The following is a 16,342-nucleotide window of genomic DNA, read 5'->3' as shown; positions in this document are numbered from 1 at the left end:
TTCACACCAGCACAAACCCTAGTTCGACCCTAAACTCAGCAGATCGTGGTATGAATCCCCACCCCTTGAGGAGTACTCAAGAAAGGGATATTTTCACTGACTTTTGTGACCCCTTTGGCAAGGCAGGAATGTAAATTTCGTCACATGCACCATTCTGACTGAACGAGCTGTTGCTTTTGGAAAACATAGTTTAAGACCAGTTCAAAGTTCCCAGAATCCCTTGCAGCCAGTGACTTTTTTCATCCCACCTCCTCATTTATTTAGATTGGGCACTTGCAATGTTCTGCCGTGCACCCTGGGAAATGTTTATGATATTGGATCTGAACTTGGTGCGGCCATGCCTATGGGAGCCGAACGTCTGTAAACATGGCGCGTTCCAGAAGAAACAGCCATCTCTTTCCCCGGCATGAGGCAGACTTTCTGGGACTGGGCCAAGAAGCGTAATGAGTTTTCCACTTTACTCCTGGCAGGCGTTTCCCGCCTGATGCAAGTCAGGGAAGGTTAGCTTTGCACCATCCATTCTGCACCGCTCCTCAAACTGCTCTTCTGGAGTGCTCCCTCTGGGGCTTATTTAAAAGCCCCTGGCACAGCCAGTGTGGCCCTTTTTAATCACATAACAACTGACGCACCAGCGATGCAAGGGGTTTGTAAGTAAGTCCCTCTGTGTGCTGGTGGGGATAAGGTGAACTTCATTTGGAAGGCTTTAGGACTGCATTGGCCATACCCTTTACTGTGATCTATCTCTTATAGGTATGTATAACTACACAGCCATAGGGACACCCGGCTCATCGAGCTGGCCTTCATCCCTTTCTAAGCGGTGGGATTCTGCACAGTTTACAAGTTTTGCCGGGTGTGGTAACCCTAGCAGCTGGCGACAGTGGACAAGCAGAAGGGAGATCCTCCAATGGAATAGCAGTTAACAGTGACAATGATGCTGCACTCCAAGCAAAAAACATTACTGAAGCAGGGAGAGAGATAACTACATGACTCACAAAGGAGCTAGAGCGGAGTTAGTAGTAGGAATCTATCAGCTTTCATTCACCCTCTTCAGCCATCTAGCTGGCTCCCGCAACAAATTTGCAAAACTCTTATTTGGTCTTGATCAAAAAATGTGTGGAAAAATTCCACAGGCTTTCAGTGATTGAGAGGTTACTCCCAAAACATTGTGTACCCTTCATAAAGCAAGATGCGACAAAGCTCCTCTGTAGTTTCGCAACATTTTAGCAAACTACGCTTCTTTCACTGGGTAAAACACTGCTCATACAATGGTTCCAACTGCAGAAGTGTTGAAGGAGATTTCTTTTGATGTAGAGTCATATGCTTGGGATGAACGTCTACGAGCAGAGCCCAAGCTGGAACAGTGCAGCCACGTTAGGAAACCGCTGAAATCCACCTGGTCCGTGCAGCGTTGTGTATGGAATAACTCTGAAGCAGCGCACACTCTTACGTGTTTCTCATCTCTCTTGTCATTGGTCCACCGCAGTAATGTGTTGCTACAAACGGTGCTCACTGGTGGTCTTCACAATCCCTTATAAGACAATATAACCTGAGCCTTTTCTTGGTAGTTTTTTTTTTTTTTGGCCCCATGGCTTAAGCAGAGAGAATGTTCCAGGATGCTATTGAATGCACTTTCCTTTCCATAAAAATACTGACTAATGCTACTCCAGCCTGTCTAACAGATGACTCACTGGATAGTGAGCTACATCTGGGTTCAGATCATGCAAACCAGATTTTATACCACTGGATCTTGTTCTCTGGTTCTGGTGAAAAACCTTTGCTGATAAAGTCTACACATGGAGTATGCACTGGCTGCTGACCTTGGTTATTTAGTTGGTGAATGTTTTTTGCATGAATGCACACACTGTACCAAAAAAAAAAAAACATTATCTAAAAGTCAGTGCACATACACACACACATATATCATATACATAGCTATATATTTCTCTCTCTCTCTCTCTCTCTCTCTCTCTCTCTCTCATATATATATATATATATATATATATGTGTGTGTGTGTGTGTGTGTGTGTATATATATGTATATACTAACTAAGACGTGCATCACCATCATGCACTGCTATGACCTCACACAGTACATCACTCATAACATGTTAACTGATATCACTGATGACATCATCCAAGTTACTGCTACACATTAATCCACAAACCCTTTCATCATTTTAAAAAACGAAAGTGCTTCTATGTTTACACGTGTGGGTACATGGAATGGAAACAGCTCTTGAGGCAAGTGCAGGTGTGCATATTGAGGTCTGGTTCAGTGCCTGCATGTTGGAAGGAGGTGTTGGTTCTTACCTTTTTTTTAAAAAACTAACTTGGACCCCACATGTCCTGCCAGCTATAGACCTATTGCGCTTCTTCCTGCCTGTGGGAAGATGCTGAAAGCTGTAGTTAACTACCAGATGAGCAACTTTATCGAGGTAAATAATGTGCTACATCCCTCGCAATGTGGTTTCCAATCGAGATTCAGTGCAGAGATGGCACTTTAGAAGTGACTGAGTTTATCAAAACCTGTCTCGATCTGGGCACATAACCATCCTGATTCTGCAAGACCTATCGGCAGCTTTTGATACAGTGTTGTTGCATGACATTCTTCTGGAAAAAGCAGGAATTGTCAGCACTGTTTGGAAATAGATCAAATCTTTTCTTTCCAACCGAAAGCAAGCAGCACTTCTCCCCCCTTTTACATGAGAGTATAGAGAGGTCAATTGCGGAGTACCTCATGGATCAGCCAGAACATGGCAGCCAGACTGGTTCTGAATATTCCCAAATGGCAATCAATATGAAATGGCTTGAAAAGCCTTCACTGGCTTCCCGTCAATCTATTAATAAAGTTTAACGCTCTGACAATACCGTTTAGGGCCACTCAAATGACTTATATCTGCTATAAAATCAAAAGACACCTTTCTCGCAGAGCATTGCACTCAGCCAACCACAACTTGCTTTAATTTAAACGCAGCGGCCCTGCCGTGAAGGACGCACCACCCTGCGAGCATAGGGGGCCATGCAGCTTTGGAATCTACCGAGCCACACATGTGGGACAACAACGGAAGGGATTTAGGACAGACATGACATTTCGAGGCCAATCTGAAGGCTTTAAATATTTTACCTGTGGCATGATTGAGTGCATCCATTTGGCGTTTTATCAACTGACACTCACTACAATGCCCAGGAACCAACGCGAGCCCATCAGAGGGCGGACAATCAACTAAATAAAGAGGAGTGTGTCAGAACGAGCACAAAGACTGTCGAGCCTTTGAGGAAAGCACATTAAGCAATGAAACGCGTCCGGCTATTTCGACTTTGAACTGAAAAAGGAATCGTAATGCCAGTTCCAGTCCATACCCTATAAAGGCTTTGTGTTGCTGCCGAGTGCGTCCTTGCCTAATGGGCAATCGGGAGCTTTAATTTACAAGCGGTGGCCCTGCCGTGAAGGACGCACCACCCCGCATGCATAGGGGGCCACGCGGCTTTGGAATATATATATATATATACATTATCTACTGGCGGTCACCAGTAGATAGTTATAGTTAGGACCGAGTTCCCATAGGAAATCAGAAAATTCTATTTTGAATAACTTTGACGCCGGTTGACTTATCTTCGAGAAATTTTCAAAACTAATGGGGCGCTCCGCTCAGCTCCTACCCTGAAAGTCTCGGGGTGATTCGTCAAGCGGGGGCTGAGAAAAAAGGGGGGTCCCAAAACAGGTTTTCCCCATGCATTTTCCCATAGGACCTTTAGTCGAAGGTACAGCCCGAACGGCTGAACAGAATTACTTGAAATTTGGCAAAGAGGTAGTCCTCCGGTCAGGCATCTGCCTTTTGCATATATGGTGTAAATCCGTTCAGTAGATCCTGAGAAAATCAAAAGTAAAATCACATATATATCTGGGCGGAGCCTAACCACACATCTCATCATGAGATCTGATTGGCTGTCAGCACTTCATCCAAGAAGTGTTGGCAGCCATCTTGGGACCAATATACATGATAGCACCGCATTAAAAAGCATTGCAGTTAATAGAAGGTTTTAAGACTTTAGCTACATTATAAATCATTTGTTGATGGCACCATATTCATTTTAGGAATTGTGGTATGTTCTAAGGTGATTTTACCATGTGAAAAGGCCTTCTGCTGGGATATCATGAATCATGTTTGAGAGAAAACTATTTTCACATGCTTTTCCCACAGAGGTTTGGAAGGTGATCTATAAGCTAAACTGAGAGCATATTTTCTGTAAATTCACATTATCTTTCTCAGTCATGTGAGAATGAAGTCTGACATTCTCAGTAAAACATGTACATCCAACAAGGGCAGAGACTGTCAATTGATTCCTTTGTGTTCTACTGCAGCTTCCCAGAGTGTTCCAAAGAACAACTAGAGCGCTGCCACTCCTACTTATGATAAACGTATGGCACACCTGAAGCCATCTTGATTGGAATAAAGTGGTAACTCTTAAAACATTTAATTTAAAAAGGAACAAAATGAGAGGGTTCATTTTGCCATAGAATGTATGATTAGTGCTGCAGAAAGAAAAATTAGGGCACATTTTGAGTGACTTCTCAAATCCTCTTCTATTTCATTAAAGAATTCTGACATGCAGACTGAAACATGCACTTTCAATACCAGCAGTAGACTTCCCTGGTGAGCAGTAGCTTTACTACAGTGATCTAATGAGCAACTAGAGTGCTAACATTCTGAATTTATGGCAAATGTGTGACACATCTGAATGCCTTCTTCATTGAATCACAGTAAAAAACTGACAGTATGCCTACTGAGGAGACTGTAGTAAATGAGGAAATTAGGAAACTTCATAACAAGTCTCCCAAGATGGCCACCTGAGACAAAAGAGCCCAAATGTAGCACAAATATCACCGAGATGTAGCCCAAGTATAGCCCAATGACAGAAATCCCAGAGTGTTTTAAAGAACAACTAGAGCGCTAACAGTCTTACTTATGACAAAAGTATGGCACACCTGAAGCCATCTTGATTGGAATAAAGTGGTAACGCTTAAAACATTTAATTTGCAAAGGAACAAAATGAGGGGGTTCATTTTGCCATAGAAATTATGATTAGAGCTGCAGAAAGAAAAATTAGGGCACATTTTGACTTCTCAAATCCTCTTCTATTTCATTAAAAAGTTCTGACATGCAGACTGAAACATGCACTTTGAATGCCAGCAGCAGACTTCCCTGGTGAGCAGTAGCTTTACTACAGTGATCTAATGAGGAACTAGAGTGCTACCATTCAGAATTTATGGCAAATGTGTCACATCTGAATGCCTTCTTGATGGAACCAAAGTAAACAAGCATTGAAAATGCAATAGGCCTCGCCCTCGTTTAAGTTAAAGCAATTCTGTTTGTAATTAGGTGGCTTTTTAGCTTTGCTTTTATTAGTGTTTTTCAAAATTTCATGTACATAACATGCATATATGTATATGTATGCATACATTTATATTTGTATTTATATAGATATGCAGATTATATATATGTTTATATATGTATGTATATATATATTCACTGAAAAAACCATAGGTTTCACACATGTTATAGTTAGCGGAAATTTTACTGATAAAAAACCAATGAAATTCCCCCGTTATAGTTACTGTAGGCAACTATAACTCACGCGACCGCAATCCTCTGCTGATGCTAATACTGTATTTAGACACTTATTTGCCCATGTCTTCTTCCATTAAATTTTAGCTATACATATATTACAAATATTTTTTTTTCATAAAGACACATATGTCATCAGCAGAGGATTACGGTCGCGTGAGTTATAGTTGCCTACAGTAACTATAACGGGGGAATTTCATTGGTTTTTTATCAGTAAAATTTCCGCTAACTATAACATGTGTGAAACCTATGGTTTTTTCAGTGAATTTGCAAGGTTTTTTAAATGCTAATTCCTAACTATAACGTGTGTGAAACCTATGGTTTTTTCAGTGAATTTGTACGGTTTTTTAAATGCTAAGTTACTTTACGCCATTCGTGGCGTGCGCGCCCACTTAACGCAGTTCGTTCCGTGCGCGCGGTGCGCTTCGCGCACCGCGCGCCCACTTTACACAGTTAGTGCCGTGCACGCACGGTGGGCACGCGGTGCGCTACGCGCACCGCGTGCCCACGTTACGCTACATGGGCCATGCCCAAATGGTGCCCTTCGGACACCATTTGGGCACGGGGTGGGGAGAGTGTGGATAATTTTTTTTTTCAATATTTTTTTTTTTATATTTCGGTTTTTTGTAATGATTTCATAAGCCATGCACAAATGGTGTCCTTCGGACACCATTTGCAGACGGGGTGGTGTGAATGTGGATAATTTTTTTTGTTTTATATTTTTTTACCGTACGCGTACGGTAAGCGTAATCGGCGAAATTGGCGAAAAAAAAAAAAATCCGTTTTTGGCCTTGGGGATCTTTGGGGACTCCCTCAACATTGCTATGTGTGTGGGCGCTGTCTAAACAGCCCCTTTACATGTTTTTGTGCTTTGTATTTTCATCATCACTCTCAGTGCGAGAGAGAAAATGGCGGCCGCCGCTTCCTGGTTTCGGCCGATTCGAATGTTTACTAAGATCTAAGAGCCAATCAGAATCGCGCTCGCGCACGCCACCGTACGCGTACGGTAAGCGCACCGTAAGCGCACGGTAAGCTGCCACAGATATATATATTGATTTAAAGGCTATTTTCTCAGATTCTACTGAACAGATTTACACCAAACCTACAAAAGGCACTTCCTTGACCTGGGACTACCTCTCTGCCAAATTTCATTAAATTCTGTTCAGCCGTTCGGGCTGTAGCCCTGTCTAAAAGTCCTATGGAAAAATGCATGGGAAAAATGCGTTTTGGGACCCCCCTTTTATCTCAGCCCCCGCTTGACGAATCCCCCCGAGACTTTCAGGGTAGGAGCGGAGCGTAGCGCCCCACCTATTTTGAAAAATTCGCGAGGATTCGTTGACCGGCGCCAAAGTTATTCAAAATAGAATGTTGCGGATTTCCTATGGAAACGTGGTCCTAACTATAACTACCTACTGGCGACCGCCAGTAGGTAATATATATATATATACACATACATATATATAAATGCATATGCATATATGTGCATATGTGTGCGTGTAGAGAGAGGTAGAGAGAGCTAGAGAGGTAGAGGTGTGGCGGTAGAGACATAGAGGTAGAGAGGTAGAGGTAGAGAGGTAGAGAGTAGTAGAGAGAGAGGTAGAGAAAGGTAGAGAGGTAGAGAGTAGAGGATGAGTAATAGAGAGTAGAGAGAGAGTAGTAGAGAGTAGTAGAGGGAGTAGCAGAGAGTGAGTAGGAGAGAGTAGTAGAGAGAGTAGTAGAGAGTGAGTAGTAGAGAGTGAGAAGTAGAGAGTAGTAGAGAGTAGTAGAGAGTGAGTAGTAGAGGGAATAGTAGAGAGTGAGTAGTAGAGAGTAGTAGAGAGTGAGTATTAGAGAGTGAGTAGTAGAGAGGGAGTAGTGGAGACTGAGTAGCAGAGAGAGAGTAGTAGAGAATGAGTAGTAGAGAATGAGTAGTAGAGAATGAGTAGTAGAGTGAGTAGTAGAGAGTAGTAGAGAGCGTAGTAGAGAGAGTAGTAGAGAGAGTAGTAGAGAGTGAGTAGTATAGAGTAGTAGAGAGTAATAGAGAGAGTAGTAGAGAGTGAGTAGTAGAGAGAGAGTAGTAGAGAGTGAGTAGTAGAGAGTAGTAGAGAGTGAGTAGTAGAGAGTAGTACAGAGTGAATAGTAGAGAGTGATTAGTAGGGAGTAGTGGAGTAGTAGAGAGTGAGTAGTAGAGAGTAGTAGAGAGTGAGTAGTAGAGTGAGTAGTAGGGAGTAGTAGAGAGTGAGTAGTAGAGTGAGTAGTAGAGAGTGTGTAGTAGAGAGTGTGTAGTAGAGTGTGTAGTAGAGAGAGAGTAGTAGAGAGTAGTAGAGAGTGAGTAGTAGAGAGTGAGTAGTAGAGAGAGTAGTAGAGAGAGTAGTAGAGAGTGAGTAGTAGAGAGTAGTAGAGAGTGAGTAGCAGAGAGAGTAGTAGAGAGTAGTAGAGAGTGAGTAGTAGAGAGTGAGTAGTAGAGAGAGAGTAGTAGAGAGTGAGTGGTAGAGAGTAGTGGAGTGAGTAGTAGAGAGTAGTAGAGAGTGAGTAGTAGAGAGAGTAGTAGAGTGAGTAGTTGAGAGTGAGTAGTAGAGAGTGAGTAGTAGAGAGTAGTAGAGTAGTAGAGAGTGAGTTGTAGAGAGTGAGTAGTAGAGAGTAGTAGAGTGATTAGTAGAGAGGGAGTAGTAGAGAGAGAGTAGTAGAGAGAGAGTAGTAGAGAGTAGTAGAGAGTGAGTAGTAGAGAGCAGTAGAGAGTGAGTAGTAGAGAGTGAGTAGTAGAGAGTAGTAGTAGAGAGTAGTAGAGTAGTAGAGAGTAGTAGAAAGTGAGTAGTAGAGAGTGAGTAGTAGAAAGTAGTAGCGAGTGAGTAGTAGAGAGTGAGTAGTGTAATTTAAAAGGAACACAATGAGGAGGTTCATTTTGCCATACAAATTATGATTAGTGAGGAAAGAAGAAAAATTAGGGCACATTTTGAGTGACTTCTCAAATCCTCTTCTATTTCATTAGAGAGTGAGTAGTAGAGAGTAGTAGAGAGTGAGTAGCAGAGAGCAAGTAGTAGAGAGTGTGTAGTAGAGAGTGAGTAGTAGAGAGTGAGAAGTAGAGAGAGTAGTAGAGTAGTAGAGAGTGAGTAGTAGAGTGAGTAGTAGAGAGTAGTTGAGAGCGAGTAGTAGAGAATAAGTAGTGGAGAGTGAGCAGTAGAGAGTAGTAGAGAGTGAGTAGTAGAGAGTGAGTAGTAGAGAGTGAGTAGTAGAGAGTGAGTAGTAGAGAGTAGGATAGAGTAGTAGAGAATAGTAGAGTGAGTAGAAGAGCGAGTAGTAGAGAGTGAGTAGTAGAGAGTGAGTAGCAGAGAGTGAGTAGCAGAGAGTAGTAGAGAGTGAGTAGTAGAGAGTGAGTAGTAGAGTGTGAGTAGTGGAGAGTGAGTAGTGGAGAGTGAGTAGTGGAGAGTGAGTAGTGGAGAGTGAGTAGTAGAGAGTGAGTAGTAGAGAGTGAGTAGTAGAGCGTGAGTAGTAGAGAGTGAGTAGTAGAGAGTGAGTAGTAGAGAGAGTAGTAGAGAGTGAGTAGTAGAGAGAGAGTAGTAGAGTAGTAGAGAGTGAGTGCTAGAGAGCAGCAGAGAGTAGTAGAGAGTGAGTAGTAGAGAGTGAATAGTAGAGAGTAGTAGAGAGAGAAGTAGAGAGTGTAGTAGAGAGTGAGTAGTAGAGAGTAGTAGCGAGTGAGTAGTAGAGAGTAGTAGAGAGTGAGTAGTAGAGTAGTAGAGAGTGAGTGGTAGAGAGTAGTAGAAAGTAGTAGAGTGAGTAGTAGAGAGTGAGTAGTAGAGAGTGAATAGTAGAGAGTAGTAGAGAGTGAGTAGTAGAGAGTAGTAGAGCGTGAGTAGTAGAGAGTGAGTAGTAGAGAGTGAGTAGTAGAGAGTGAGTAGTAGAGAGTAGTAGCGAGTGAGTAGTAGAGAGTGAGTAGTAGAGTAGTAGAGAGTGAGTAGTTGAGAGTGAGTAGTAGAGTAGTAGAGTAGTAGAGAGTGAGTAGTAGAGAGAGAGTAGTAGAGAGTAGTAGTGAGTCAGTAGTAGAGTAGTAGAGAGTAGTCAGTCAGTGTCAGTCAATGTCAGTCAGTCAGTGTCAGTCAGTCTGTCAGTGTCAGTCAATCAGTGTCTGTCAGTGTCAGTCAATCAGTGTTAGTCAGTCAGTGTCAGTCAATCAGTGTCAGTCAGTCAGTGTCAGTCAATCAGTGTCAGTCAATCAGTGTCAGTCAATCAGTGTCAGTCAATCAGTGTCAATCAGTGTCAGTCAGTGTAAGTCAGTCAGTGTCAGTCAGTGTCAGTCAGTCAGTGTCAGCTAGAGCAGCTCTGCTGACCTGGTTCTCTGGCTCTAAAGCAGCTCTGCTGACCTGGTTCTCTCTCTCTAAAGCAGCTCTGCTGACCTGGTTTCTCTGGCTCTACAGCAGGTCTGCTGACCTGGTGCTCTGGCTCTAGAGCAGCTCTGCTGACCTAGTTCTTCAGAGCAGCTCTGCTGATCTAGTTCTCTGGCTCTACAACAGCTCTGCAGACCTGGTTCTCTGGCTCTAAAGCAGCTCAGTTGACCCAGTTCTATGGCTCTGAAGCACTTCTGCTGACATGGTTCTCTGGCTCTATAGAAGCTCTGCTGACCTGGTTCTCTCCCTCTAAAGCAGCTCTACTGACCTGGTTTCTCTGGCTCTAGAGCAGCTCTGTTGACCTGGTTCTTAGGCTCTAGAGCAGCTTTACTGACCTGGTTCTCTGGCTCTAAAGCAGCTCTGCTGACCTGGTTCCATGGCTCTAAAGCAGCTCTGCTGATTTGGTTCTCTGGCTCTAGAGTAGCTCTGCTGACCTGGTTCTCTGGCTCTAAAGCAGCTCTGCTAACCTGGTTCTCTGGCTCTAAAGCAGCTCTGCTGACCTGGTTCTATGGCTCTAAAGCAGCTCTGCTGATTTGGTTCTCTGGCTCTAGAGTAGCTCTGCTGACCTGGTTCTCTGGCTCTAAAGCAGCTCTGCTGACCTGGTTCTCTCCCTCTAAAGCAGCTCTGCTGACCTGGTTTCTCTGGCTCTACAGCAGCTCTGCTGACCTGGTTCTCTGACTCTACAGCAGCTCTACTGACCTAGTTCTTAGGCTCTAGAGCAGCTCTGCTGACCTGGTTCTCTGGCTCTACAGCAGCTCTGCTGACCTGGTTTTCTGCACTCACGACGCACGCACCCGACTTCACGAAAATATATTTAAAAATAATATAAGTTTCTTATAAGTACAAATATATTATTTTGATGAATATCTTACATAATCTCTTGCCTTAATATGTATATTAAAGACACATACATATCATTTTGGAACATAAATTTTTTGCGGGAGTCGCGCTCCCAGCGCGCCCCAGCGCGTATATGATGTCACGCGGGACCCGCAATCGCGCAAACATCTCGTACCGTAATGCGCATGTGTCGCGAATGCGCGGGAGCAGGAGTTGCAGACTGGTCGCATACCAATCGCGCATATCACGTGATATTAAATGTATATGATGTAACTGAAAAACACGCAGCCGTCGCACACCATACGCGGATCCTTCATGACTTTTCTAAAATGGCGGCTAGAATGCGCGCACCCACCGTGATGTGTACACTTTGAGTGCGCGACTGCGAAAAAAATTGGAATTTTGTTTTAAGAAAATGATATAAATATATTAAGATTAGGCCTGGGCGAAGCACTACGCTACGCTCGCGTAGTTTGCGAAGTTCGCGCTACTTCGCGCTACGCGAACTGCACGTAGCACAGTGCGAACACGCGTAGCGTAGTGTTGCGTAGTGCTGCGGTCATTTTTTGCTTGCTCGCGGTCCTCAACGTCAAGTTGGCGACCGCGAGCAAGCAAAATGACATCCTGGCGAGACTTTTTCCTTGTTCGCGATCGCGAGCATGGAAAATAAACCTCCCGGCGAGATTCCCAACGCGAGAAGGTCAGGTTTCTCATTGCGAGGGGTCGCGTATGCTCGCGACCGCTCGCGATGAGAAACTACCAGTTCGCGTTGAGGAAGCTGCAGCTCGAGTAAAAATCTACTCGAGCAGCAGAAAACTACAGCTCGCACTGTGCAAGATGCCATTTTCAATGATTGCACAGTGCCGGTTGCTTGTCCGCACTGTGCAATCATTGAAAACAACATCTTGCACAGTGCGAACATGTTACTTCGCAGTTCGCGAAGTGCTACGCGTAGCTCGCGTAGTGCGAACTTCACTTTGCGTAGCTTCGCGAAGTGCTACTTCGCGAACTACGCCCACCCTTAATTAAGATAAAAAATGAAAACAAGAAAATTAATCAATATTTCAGTTTTAATTAAAAAATGTTTTTTTGCAATTTTCAGAAAAATATATAATGTTATTTAATGAATAAAATATTTATAAATAAACAGTTAAAAAACTGTAGAAAATCAGTACAAAAAAATAGATATAACTACTATCACACTTAAAAGTTAGCATTTAAAAAACCTTTGAAATTCACTGAAAAAAAACAGCGGTTTCAGAGACGTTATAGTTAGAAATTAGCATTTAAAAAACCTTAGAAATTCACAGAAAAAAACATAGGTTTCAGGGGTGTTATAGTTAGCTGCCCATTTCACTCGTACAAAACCATAGAAATTCCTCCGTTATAATTAGTTCTGCTAACTATAACTCACGCGCCCGCAATGCACTGCTGATGATGTCACATATTGCATCATTCATGACATGGTCAGTGACATCACTGATGACATCTCAAATGACATCACTGATGACATCATCCACTTGACAATCCGATATACCACATCATACACTAGTATAACCTTTCATCACTCACTGTAAAATACAGAGTACCATATTTGAAACCATTGACACACCAATACCAGTTACTACATACCCACTCACTGATTCCTAAGTCTACACACACAACTACCCATTCAAGAACAGAATCATCTATACATGCAGTCATTAATTAATAGAACACTATCAAATGCACTTATACACATATATAGACATTGACACATCAGCAGTCATCTTAGTCGGTTATGCAGTCATCCTACTCACTCATGAAAAAAATGTATCGCACTTAAATTTACTCACTTACACAATTATCCAACGACACCTCATTTATTCAAACACATAGTAACTCATCGTTAATATGTTAAAAAAGCACCATTACAATTATACACTCATTCATATATTTACTCTCACAATCACTGACTCTTACACAAACTTATTTATATACACCAACTCTCACATACAATGCCTTCTATGGTTTTTTCTGGGAATTTCTAAGGTTTTTTAAATGCTAATTTCTAACTATAACGTCTCTGAAACCTATGTTTTTTTTCAGTGAATATATATATATATATATTCACTGAAAAAACCATAGGTTTCAGGGGCGTTCTAGTTAGCTGGACTTTTCACTCGTACAAAACCATTGAAATTCCCCCGTTATAGTTAGTTCAGCTAACTATAACTCGCGCACACGCAATGCACTGCTGATGACGTCACATATTACATCACTCATGACATGGTCAGTGACATCACTCATGACATCACTGATGACATCTCAAATAACATCACTCATGACATCATCCTTGTGATAGAGTGGCAGATCTCCTCTCCCCCTAATATAACCTTTGATACACACATTCAAAAATAGAAACTAACATTTTCAAAACAATGGACATACCAATATCAGTTACAACAACCTATTCAGTAATTCTAAGATCCACATACACATCCACTCATTCACCAACAGTCCTATACAGTCACTCATACATGTACTCACTCATCATATGTACTTATACACCTGTACATCCTGTTACACAATGCCACTCATCCATAGAGTTACTCACACACATAGTCACTCATGCTAATAACGAATCAAACATCCATTTACTTGCATATACAGTTATACACACACCACCACACTTACTGCTACAGAAACTTACACATACTTAGTCTTTTAAACAATCACTTATAGAAACACATACTTATTCATACAGGAACTCTTCCAATCTCTCACTCTCACATATACTCACTTATATACACCAATAGTCACATATACTAGTTTAAAACATATGTAGTTACTCATAAAGACACTATTGAGACAGTCATTCACTCACTAACACACCCATGCACACACTCATCCACCCATACAGTCCTGCACACATGCTGTCTTCAACACATACAAACAGTGAGTCACTCATTCATGCACCTATGCACTACGTAATACCCCCCACCGAACCATACAGACACTCAGACACTCATACTGATACTCAAAAAACCAACTAATAACCTATATAGACACTCATGTAGCTACTCACCAACCCATGCAGCCACTTATACACAAAGTGAGAGACTGATACAGATATTTACATATTTAAACATTACTCACTAAGCCATGTATTCACTAAGATACACTTAATCAGTCAGTTATACAATCAATTTAAAAAAAAAAATCATCCATTTAGACACTTATATCCCCATTTATTCTTCCATCGACCTTGAGATATACATATATAAAACATATGTAATTTTCAGAAAAACACACATTCACTTGATGATGTCATCAGTGATGTCATCAGTGATGTCATTTGAGATGTCATCAGTGATGTCATAAGTGATGTCACTGACCATGTCATGAGTGATGTAATATGTGACGTCATCAGCAGTGCATTGCGTGCGCGCGAGTTATAGTTAGCTGAACTAACTATAACGGGAGAATTTCAATGGTTTTGTACGAGTGAAAAGTCCAGCTAACTATAACGCCCCTGAAACCTATGGTTTTTTCTGTGAATTTCTAAGGTTTTTTTAAATGCTATTTCCTAACTATAACGTGCCTGAAACCTAGGGTTTTTTCAGTGAATATATATATATATATATATATATATATATATATATATATATATATTGCTGCTCCGTATCTGCCTTCGTGTCCGCACTCGAGAGCGGGTGCCCGGTCCAGCGGTGGCAGACCGCTAACGTATCCAGCTCCTTACAATTGTAAATTAAGACCAGCACTCCCGTTAGGGTGAATCGGCCTTTGGATTTATTGCGAGATATCAATCAAAACAAACGCGTTTCGACGTTAGCCTTCTCAGACACTGACGAAGGCTAACGCCGAAACGCGTTTGTTTTGATTGGCTCCCCACGTACCACCCGCCCAGGTATGGAGCATTCTGGGTGTTGTAGTACTTACAGTGCTGCCACATGGTGGATGATCACATGTTTGGGGAGGTGCTAGCTCCTAATTGGGGGCGGAATGCAGGATGTTTAAAAGTGGAGGCGTGGTTGTGTTTCAGTTTGGCAGCGGCATCTGAGGAAGGCAATCAAGCCGAAATGCATTATGCCAGTTATGCTTTACAATAAAGACATTTTCCTGATTTCCTCGCGTGGCCCCTTCCTTCTGCTTGCTGGAGGTTGTTTTGGATATATATATTTGGATATATATATATATATATATAGATATATATATACACACACATCTTGGTATCCGCGGAATCCTCAGCTTTTACCTGCCACACACGGATATATACACATATATACATACATACATATATCTTGAGATAAGAATGATTGGCTGCCGCCGCATCAACAAAAATGTGATGGCAACCATTTTGGGACTCATGACTCAGTCCCCTGTCTTGAAAAAAACTTTAACAACATAAAGGGGGGGGGCAGAGTAGGGATACCCTTCCCCAATATACCAGGTGTGGGGGACCCTCCCTGGTGCCAAAAACATATATATATATTTTCTATGCTCCATGGATATGCGGAAAATAAAACAGATCCTCGGCTACAAGAAAAAAAAATGCGAGATCCCATCGTTTTAAAAATTAGCCCACGGGATGGGCCAGGGCCCATGGTGTCAGTGGATGTATTTTTTTATAGGTTGGGGCACTCTGCACCCCTCCCAAAGGCTTTTTCAGGCACAGGGATCCTATTCCCTGTTAGCCTACTTATTAAGAAGGGAGGGTCTGCATACCATATAGGGGCCCTGGGGATCCCATCTCCCAGGGTCGATCCTGACAATTAGGGGAGGGGGCGTGCAGCTCCCCTCTCCTAACTATCGACATTCAATGTGAATTACCTCCCACATTACACCACTCATGACATGTTCTGTAACATCATTGATAACATCACTGCAACATCTGAAATTACATCATTGATGACAACACTATGCATGGAGGTGGCGTGAGATAGGTATTTTTATTCATTTATTCAACACACATAGTAGTGGATCCACAGAAACATACTTTACGTATAAAAAGCATCATAGTAGGGTGTTCAATAAAATACAAAAATATATTCCAAAATACAAATACAACTTGCAAAATGTCAACCCACATATCTAATCCGGACATCTGCATAAAAAGTGCCTTAATATACATATTATATATAAAAAGTGTTCATCCTATGAAACTTCAATGTAAAACAGGATAATAATCCACGTTAACTCTGAAAGACATTATAAGAATACTAACAACCTTCAAGAATGTCAATATAAAAAGACCTTATATCATCTCTCCTACAGCAGGTAATATTTTAGAAAGTGTCAATGTGCATTAAAAAAAGAACACACCTCATTCTAAAAACGACATATTGATATTTATTCATAAAGTGCATTTATAAACATACTAATAATCTACCACAGTATAAAATGCCCTCATATCACCTTTCATCCAACAATTAATATTTAAATAAATGACACTCTACTATCCTGATTGACTGTTTGAAAAATACCCACATAACCATATTTACAGATTTTAAA

General features: G+C 41.8%; 1 protein-coding gene across 1 annotated transcript in view; it reads right to left on the bottom strand.

The window, feature by feature from the left end:
• Positions 1-16,342, bottom strand: part of ADGRA2 (adhesion G protein-coupled receptor A2) — a 511,074-nt gene that overhangs the window by 105,223 nt on the left and 389,509 nt on the right. The window lies entirely within an intron of this gene.

This window comes from Triturus cristatus, chromosome 11 (genome assembly GCF_964204655.1).
Source record: "Triturus cristatus chromosome 11, aTriCri1.1, whole genome shotgun sequence".
NCBI classification, from domain to species: Eukaryota; Metazoa; Chordata; class Amphibia; order Caudata; family Salamandridae; genus Triturus; species Triturus cristatus.
This window is presented reverse-complemented; position numbering and strand designations above follow the sequence as displayed.